The sequence below is a fragment of the Aegilops tauschii genome, chromosome 1 (genome assembly GCF_002575655.3).
Source record: "Aegilops tauschii subsp. strangulata cultivar AL8/78 chromosome 1, Aet v6.0, whole genome shotgun sequence".
Lineage (NCBI taxonomy): Eukaryota > Viridiplantae > Streptophyta > Magnoliopsida > Poales > Poaceae > Aegilops > Aegilops tauschii.
This window is the reverse complement of record NC_053035.3, coordinates 12740770-12750035: the sequence shown is the minus strand read 5'-3', so window position 1 is coordinate 12750035 and position 9266 is coordinate 12740770. Positions and strand designations below refer to the sequence as shown.

Below are 9266 nucleotides of genomic sequence, written 5' to 3'. Positions count from 1 at the left end.
TGTATATATGGTGGTCTGCATGTCTGGAAGAATCAAATGGAACATGAACGCATGCATGGTTTGTACAGCAACGAAGTTGTTTCAAAGAGGATACCAAATGGACTGCCACGTGGAAGGACTAGGTAGCGCATGCCATTCTCTAATTTTGTGGATAATGAGTACTCAGATACAAGCCTAGTACTCTTTCAAACAGGAACTAGTCCAAAGCACAAACAACGTAGACATAAGTAGATGAAACGATTCTCTCTCAAAAAAAGGTAGACGAAACGAAAAGTTACACAAATCCATGCCATGCTGATGCTCGACATGCCAGGATTTATTCATCAATTACTAAAAACTTATTCATGCGCATGCATGGATGGGGCACGCATACATTTCTTCGCGCTTGCAAAGCTAGAGCTAGCCAGTGAAGGGTGCCTCGGCGACGGTATCGACGATGATGCACACGCGGTTGGGCTTAAAGTCCCGGGTCACCGGCGACCCGGCTGGCAGCTCGACGATATCGGCGTCAGGCTTGTCTTTGAGAATGATCTCCCTGGCCTCCTTTATGGACTTGCCCACCACCTCTGGCCAGGACTTCTGCCACGACTCACCGGCGAGGCCTCCGGTGCCAGCTGGGACATCTGTGGAGCTCATCGTTGATGGACCAGCCTACAAATCAATTTTCCAAAAGCTAGAAACACGTCAGTCTTACAGTGAAAGTAGCACCAAAACTGAAACTAATTCATCCATAGCAATATGCGTTTCTAATAAGCAAAATACGCTAGCTAGCTAAAGATTGATCGACAAAATTCAGATGGGATATGTATTTGTGATCCGACTCACTGGCTAAATGGACCTCAAGAAGCTTGTTTCTTAATCTTCTGAGCTTGGTTGGTAACTTGCTACTGCATAAACACATTGCATGGATGTCTACTTATAGGGGAGATCGATATATGCGGCAGTGTGTTATGTGCAGAGAAGATGCATGCCCTCACATGCATGCATGTACCCAGGGGCCAGGGGCGGGCGCGTGATACACGAGATAAGATACTGCTTGGCTGGACTGGATTTCGTGATGGATAACACGTACTGCTGCTATGGAAGGCGACGCCATACCACGTGATTCACGGGTCAATCGACTTGTAGGAACCATAGCCGTTTTCTGGAGTTGCAGTGCTCCTAAACTTAGTTAATTAAGAGGGTGCTTCGATCCAAGGGACTTATTTTAGGCTGACTAAAAATAGTCTCTTTAAGAGGCTAAAATTCCAAGCACCCCTGACTAAAGAGGGCTAAAACTAGTCTTGAGACTAAAACTTTTTAGTCAGGGATACCTCTACTAAAATGTGGATTAGTCCTCTCTCTCCTCATTTAATTCCTCTCCAACACAGGCGAGTCCTGGATTGAAGGGTTTGGAGGATAATAAATGCTCATTACCTTGATTTTAGTCTCTTTAGTATTTGGATCCAAGCATGAGTGAGGCTAACAAGTTTTAGTCCCACTACTTTTAGTCATGAGACTAAAACGTATCCAAGCACCCTCTAACTACTCCTTCCGTTTTAGAGATTTCAATGCGGACTATACACAGATGTATATAGACACATTTAATAGTGTAGATTCACTCACTTTGCTTCATATGTAGAACGCTTTGGAATCTCTAAAAAGGCTAATATTTAGGAACGGAGTATAAATGCCACACAACATAAGGGGATTTTTTTTCAATAAAAAAAGGGCTCGCACCCCTCCGATTTTCATTAACGAAAACCATCGCGTTCTTGAGCTACAGGACACCGACTGAAAGTAAACCCACAGGTAGGCGAGGGGGTGAGCAACAGCCAGGCTGAGACCACACCCCTCACCCAACGACCAGTTCTGCCAAACTAAACATTTCAATCCAACCACGTTATTACAATCATCCAGGATCTAGACCAAACTACGCAAAAGAGAGAGCGAACGAAAGCAAAGAAGTGAGAAGCAACGTCGTCTAGTCGTCCTCCAGGGAAGAGTTCTCCTTCATTCCAGGCGCAGCACATTTATTCTCCACCCTTGAGGGGCCGCGTAGACTTCACTTGCTACCCGTTCTAGCAATCTTGCCCCCAACTCCAGCACCTTTTTTTCCTGCTCCTTTATCTGCAAAATAGACCAATCCACCATCCAATGTGTCATTGTTTTGATTATAGTCATAGGATCAGAGATTTTTTATTCTCAAATATAACCCCGTTTCTAGATTTCCATAAAGCCCAACAAATTGCAGAAATCCCCACCAGAACAAGTTTTTTATCATCTTTCCCAAAAGAATTCAACCAAGATCCAAGGCACTCTTGCATTGACAGAGGAGTTCTCCTCAAACCAAAGGTACGTTTGATCAAACTCCAAATCAGAGAAGCCGCTGAGTAAGCAAAAAACAAGTGATCAGCAGATTCATCTTTCCCACAAAACAGTTTTTCCCCTTTCCACCCTCTTCTCAGCAACGCATCTCTAGTGAGTATGCTTTTCCTAACGCTTAGCCAAAGGAACACCCTAATTTTTGCTGGGACTTTGATTTTCCACAAAAATTTCTGTGGGAATCTGAGTCCATCAGCCACCAGCTTTCTATAAAGTGATTTCACTGTAAATTTGCCATTTGCATTCAGAGACCATATTATTTTATCATTGCCCTCCTTCATTTCAATCTCTTCACATCTACTTTTTAGATTGTTCCAGAGCTCTAAATCTCCATGTAGGGTCCTTCTGAAACAAAAACCTCTCCACCCTTTTTGGATGGCCTCACCAACTGTAATATTATGATCAAAGCAAATATCATATATCCTAGGATAGGCATCTTTCAAACTTTTTTCATCAACCATATATCTTCCCAAAATCTGGTATTTTCCCCATTTCCCAATTCCTTCTTAACAAATCTATAAAAAGTTTCTTTGATCTTCAGCAGACTAGATCAAAACTGGGATTCTCCAGGTTTTTTTGTACTCGATAAGTAAGAGTGTCGAACCCAACGAGTAGCAGAAGGAAATGATAAGCGGTTTTCAGCAAGGTATTCTCTGCAAGCACTGAAATAATAGGTAACAGATAGTTTTGTGATAGGATAATTTGTAACGAGCAACAAGTAACAAAAGTAAATAAAGTGCAGCAAGGTGGCCCAATCCTTTTTGTAGCAAAGGACAAGCCTGGACAAACTCTTATATAGAGAAAAGCGCTCCCGAGGACACATGGGAATTATCGTCAAGCTAGTTTTCATCACGTTCATATGATTCGCGTTCAGTACTTTGATAATTGGATATGTGGCTGGACCAGTGCTTGGGTGCTGCCCTTACTTGAATAAGCATCCCACTTATGATTAACCTCTATTGCAAGCATCCGCAACTACAACAAAAGTATTAAGGTAAACCTAACCATAGCATGAAACATATGGGTCCAAATCAGCCCCTTACGAAGCAACACATAAACTAGGGTTTTAAGCTTCTGTCACTGTAGCAACCCATCATCTACTTATTACTTCTCAATGCCTTCCTCTAGGCCCAAATAATGGTGAAGTGTTATGTAGTCGACGTTCACATAACACCACTAGAGGAGAGACAACATACATCTCCTCAAAATATCGAACGAATACCAAATTCACATGACTACTAATAGCAAGACTTCTCCCATGTCCTCAGGAACAAACGTAACTACACACAAAGCATATTCATGTTCATAATCAGAGGAGTATTAATATGCATATAGGATCTGAACATATGATCTTCCACCAAATAAACCAACTAGCATCAACTACAAGGAGTAATCAACACTACTAGCAACCTACAAGTACCAATCCCGGACTTAGAGACAAGAATTGGATACAAGAGATGAACTAGGGTTTTGAGAGGAGATGGTGCTGGTGAAGATGTTGATGGAGATTTCCCTCTCTCGATGAGAGGAGCGTTGGTGATGACGATGGCGATGATTTCCCCCTCCCGGAGGGAAGTGTCCCCGGCAGAACAGCTCTGCCGAAGCCCTAGATTGGTTCTGCCAAGGTTCCGCCTCGTGGCGGCGGGGTCTCGTCCCGAAAGCCTGCTTATGATTTTTCTTCGGACGAAAGACTTCATATAGCAGAAGATGGGTACCGGAAGGCAAACAGGGGGCCCACGAGGCAGGGGGGCACCCCCAGGGGGGTAGGGCGCGCCCCCACCCTCGTGGACAGGTGGAGGCCCCCCTGACGTATTTCTTCTGCTCAATATTTTTTATTATTTCCAAAAATAACTTTTGTGGAGTTTCAGGACTTTTGGAGTTGTGCAGAATAGCTATCTAATATTTGCTCCTTTCCAGCTCAGAATTCCAGCTGCCGGCATTCCCCCTCCTTATGTAAACCTTGTAAAATAAGAGAGAATAGATATAAGTATTGTGACATAATGTGTAATAACAGCCCATAATGCAATAAATATCGATATAAAAGCATGATGCAAAATGGACGTATCAACTCCCCCAAGCTTAGACCTCGCTTGACCTCAAGCGAAAGCCGATAACGATAAATATGTCCAGATGTTTAGAGGTAGAGGTGTCGATAAAATAAAATAAAATACGGACATGAGGGCATCATGATTATTCTCATAACAGCAACATATATGGATATTGTCATATGATTTCTTATGCTCAAGTAATAATCTATTCACAATGCAAAGTATGAATCAGAAACTTTATTGAGAACTAACAAACTATAATCTGAGTCATTGAAGCAATTGCAATTTATCATAACATCAGAAAGAGTCTATGTCAGAGCTTTCTAGCAAGTCCACATACTCAACTATCATTTAGTCTTTCATAATTGCTAACACTCACGCAATACTTGTGCTTACGGACTTTCAACCGGACACAGAGAAAGATAGAGGCTTATAGTTTCGCCTCCCAACCTTTTACCTCAAGGGTAATGTCAACAATAATAACTCATGCTACCCCACATCCAATTAGATATATATATCAGGATCTTTCCAACATCCTGTGCTTGCCAAAGGATAAAATATAAAAAGGAAAGGTGAAGATCACCATGACTCTTGCATAAGGTAGAAGATAATAATAAAAGATAGGCCCTTCATAGAGGGAAGCAGAGGTTGCCATGCGCTTTTAGGGTTAGATGCACAAAATCTTAATGCGAAAGAACGTCACTTTATATTGCCACTTATGATATGAACCTTTATTATGCGGTCCGTCGCTTTTATTTCTTCCACATCACAAGATCGTATAAAGCTTATTTCCTCCACACCAATCAATCATACATATTTAGAGAGCAATTTTTATTGCTTGCACCGATGACAACTTACTTGAAGGATCTTACTCAATCCATAGGTAGATATGGTGGACTCTCATGGCAAAACTAGTTTAAGGGTTTTTGGAAGCACAAGTAGTATCTCTACTTGGTGCAAAGAATTTGGCTAGCATGAGGGGGAAAGGCAAGCTCAACATGTTCGATGATCCATGACAATATACTTTATCTCAGATATAAGAAAACATAACCCATTACGTTGTCTTCCTTGTCCAACGTCAACTCTTTAGTATATCATATTTTAATGAGTGCTCCCAATCATAAAAGATGTCCAAGATAGTATATTTATATGTGAAACCTCTCTTTCTTTATTACTTCCTATTAATTGCAACGATGACCAAGGCTATGTTTGTCAACTCTCAACAATTTTTAATCATCATACTCTTTCTATGTGAAGTCATTACTCTCAATAAGATCAATATGATCTCTTTGTTTCTTTTTATTATTTTCTCTTTTCTTTTATTCACTCAAGATCATAGCAAGAAAATCAAGCCCTTGACTCAACACTAATCTTTATTATATAGCTTACGGACTCGATTACAAAGAGGGATCATAAAGCAAAACTCAAAACTAGATCATACCAAAACTTTATTCTACTAGATCAAGATACTACTAATAGGATCGAACTAAGAAAAACAGTAAAGATAGGAGTGTGATGGTGATACGATACCGGGGCATCTCCCCCAAGCTTGGCAGTTGCCAAGGGGAGTGCCCATACCCATATGATTATGTCTCCTTTGCTGGTGAAGGGATTGTTGATGATGTAGGCTTGTCGTCCATCTTCCAAGGCATAGGCTCGCCATCATAGAAGGATGATCGAGTCTCCGGGATCCTTAAATCTGCAGCCAAACTCATCCTCTTGAATCTATATTCATACTCACAGTTTGGGTTTTGCAGGTCATAGATTTGGGCTTGGAGATGCTCGATTTTCTCGTGGAGCTTGCAGATGGCCTCCCCAATGTCCTTGGCATCGAGCTTGTGGTTGTTGGTGAACTCCGCGATCATCATGTGATTGGAGTCAAGTCCACGCTCCACCATCTCCTGGCACTTGAAAACTTGTTGCTCCATTGCCTCGAGCCTTGTCTCCATGCTTCCGGTCTTCCTCGGTCCATCAACATCGCGGATGTGCAGCACCCCCTCATGCAACTCAATGGTTTGAGGGTGTTGCAGCACCTCCGCGAGGTAGGGATTGATGACCTTCTCGAAGAACTTGTCCTTGGGGGCACTTGGAGATGTCATGATGGTCTAGATCTGTCAGAAAAACAGCTCGAGACAAGAACAGGGGATATTTGCGTGATACAGGAGTCAAAACCTTCGACAGATTATATAATGAATTTTTACCGACCAAAATACGTATCGTGCAAGAAAACGGAGTCCAGAGAGCACACGAGGTGCCCACGAGGTAGGGGGCGCGCCCAGTAGGGTAGGGCGCGCCCTCCACCCTCGTGGAGCCCTCGTGTCCTTCCCGGACTGCTTCTTATTTTTCTATTTTTCTAAATATTTCAAAACAGAGAAAAATTGCCATTAGAACTGTTTTGGAGTCGGTTTACTTACCGTACCACATACCTATTCCTTTTCGGAGTCTGAGACGTTCCGGAAAGTGTCCCTTATGTATTCCTCTGGGGTTACGGTTTCATTAACATTGGTTTCAACGTTTATAGGATTACCTGAGATATAGTGTTTAATTATTTGACCGTTCACCACCTTCGGATTTGTGCCTTCGAAGTTGTTGACTTTTATGGCACCGGACCGATAGACCTCCTCGATAACGTAAGGGCCTTCCCATTTAGAGAGAAGTTTTCTTGCAAAAAATCTTAAACGAGAGTTGTATAGCAATACATAATCACCTACATTAAACTCACGCTTTTGTATCCTTTTGTCATGCCATCTTTTAAATTTTTCTTTAAACAACTTGGCATTTTCATATGGATCCAAATCAGCCCCTTACGAAGCAACGCATAAACTAGGGTTTAAGCTTCTGTCACTCTAGCAACCCATAATCTACTTATTACTTCCCAATGCCTTCCTCTAGGCCCAAATAATGGTGAAGTGTTATGTAGTCGACGTTCACATAACACCACTAGAGGAGAGACAACATACATCTCATCAAAATATCGAAGAATAACAAATTCACATGACTACTAATAGCAAGACTTCTCCCATGTCCTCAGGAACAAACGTAACTACTCACAAAGCATATTCATGTTCATAATCAGAGGAGTATTAATATGCATATAGGATCTGAACATATGATCTTCCACCAAATAAACCAACTAGCATCAACTACAAGGAGTAATCAACACTACTAGCAACCTACAGGTACCAATCCCGGACTTAGAGACAAGAATTGGATACAAGAGATGAACTAGGGTTTTGAGAGGAGATGGTGCTGGTGAAGATGTTGATGGAGATTGCCCTCTCCCGATGAGAGGAGCGTTGGTGATGACGATGGCGATGATTTCCCCCTCCCGGAGGGAAGTGTCCCCGGCAGAACAGCTCTGCCGGAGCCCTAGATTGGTTCCGCCAAGCTTCCGCCTCGTGGCGGTGGAGTCTCGTCCCGAAAGCGTGCTTATAATTTTTCTTCGGACGAAAGACTTCATATAGCAGAAGATGGGCACCGGAGGGCCAACAGGGGGCCCACGAGGCAGGGGAGCGCGCCCAGGGGGGTAGGGCGCGCCCCCCACCCTCGTGGACAGGTGGAGGCCCCCCTGACGTAATTCTTCCGCTCAATATTTTTTATTATTTCCAAAAATAACTTTCATGGAGTTTCAGGACTTTTGGAGTTGTGCAGAATAGGTCTCTAATATTTGCTCCTTTTCCAGCTCAGAATTCCAGCTGCCGGCATTCCCCCTCCTTATGTAAACCTTGTAAAATAAGAGAGAATAGGCATAAGTATTGTGACATAATGTGTAATAACAGCCCATAATGCAATAAATATCGATATAAAAGCATGATGCAAAATGGACATATCACTGGACAAGCATTTATCCCCCCCCCCCATATTTTATTTTAATAACATCTTGCCATAGCCCCTCTCCAGTCTCCATTTTCCATAAGCATTTGGCAAGCAAAGCTATATTCATCATTTCTAGGTTTATAATCCCTAGACCACCTACATCTTTGGGCAGACAGCAAGTGTCCCACTTCACCAGGTGATACTTCTTAGTATCTTCATCTTCCTGTCAAACTAGTCTAGCCCTATAGAAGTCTACTTTTTTAATCACCACTTTGGGTATGGGATACAAAGACATCATAAAGAGAGGGGTATTAGTTAGGCAGGCCTGTACTAGAGTAATTCTCCCAGCTATAGACCCTAACATTTTTCCTTGCCAACATCCACATCTTTTCTCTACCTTCTCAGTCACACAATTCAAGTGAACATTTCTTAATCTGGTTTCAGATACTGGTAATCCTAGGTATTTCATGGGAATTATCCCCATTTTACATGTCAAAATCTCCTGATATAAGTTTTGTTTTTCCTTTCACTACTAGGGAAAACCCTAGTAGTAGCACCGGTTTTGAGGCTATCAGCAGCGCGGGCAGCCGCGCTACTAATACGGCGCTACAGCTAACTGTTAGTAGTAGCGCGGTCTGTACCCGCGCTACAACTATTGACTATATCAGCAGCGCTTTTCCAGAATGCGCTACTATTAATTAGCTGTAATGGTTTGTACTACTAGATATCAATTTCATAAAGCATTATAGGTACTAGGTAGTACTCCATCCGTTCCAAATCGTCGTGGTTTTAGTTCAAATTTGAACTAAAACCACGATGAGTAATTTGGAACGGAGGGAGTACTAGATAACAATTTCATATATAGTCAACATGCATCCTCAAGCAGTACTAGGTGATATCGAGGACGATCATCATATGTAGTTCTAGATGATATCGACGACGATCATCATATGTAGTTCTAGATGATATCGACGACGATCATCATATGTAGTTCTAGATGATATAGCCACACACACATATGTAGTTCTAGATGATATC

At 42.2% G+C, this 9266-nt stretch overlaps 1 non-coding gene across 1 annotated transcript; it reads right to left on the bottom strand.

Annotated features, from left to right (window-relative positions):
- Positions 1 to 274: 274 nt before the first annotated feature.
- LOC120966861 (uncharacterized) lies at positions 275 to 984 on the bottom strand. The gene is made up of 2 exons (XR_006665768.1): positions 826 to 984; positions 275 to 651 (listed from the first exon to the last, which is right to left on the bottom strand). It is a non-coding gene; the product is annotated as an uncharacterized protein (transcript).
- Between the last annotated feature and the right edge of the window lie 8282 nt (positions 985 to 9266).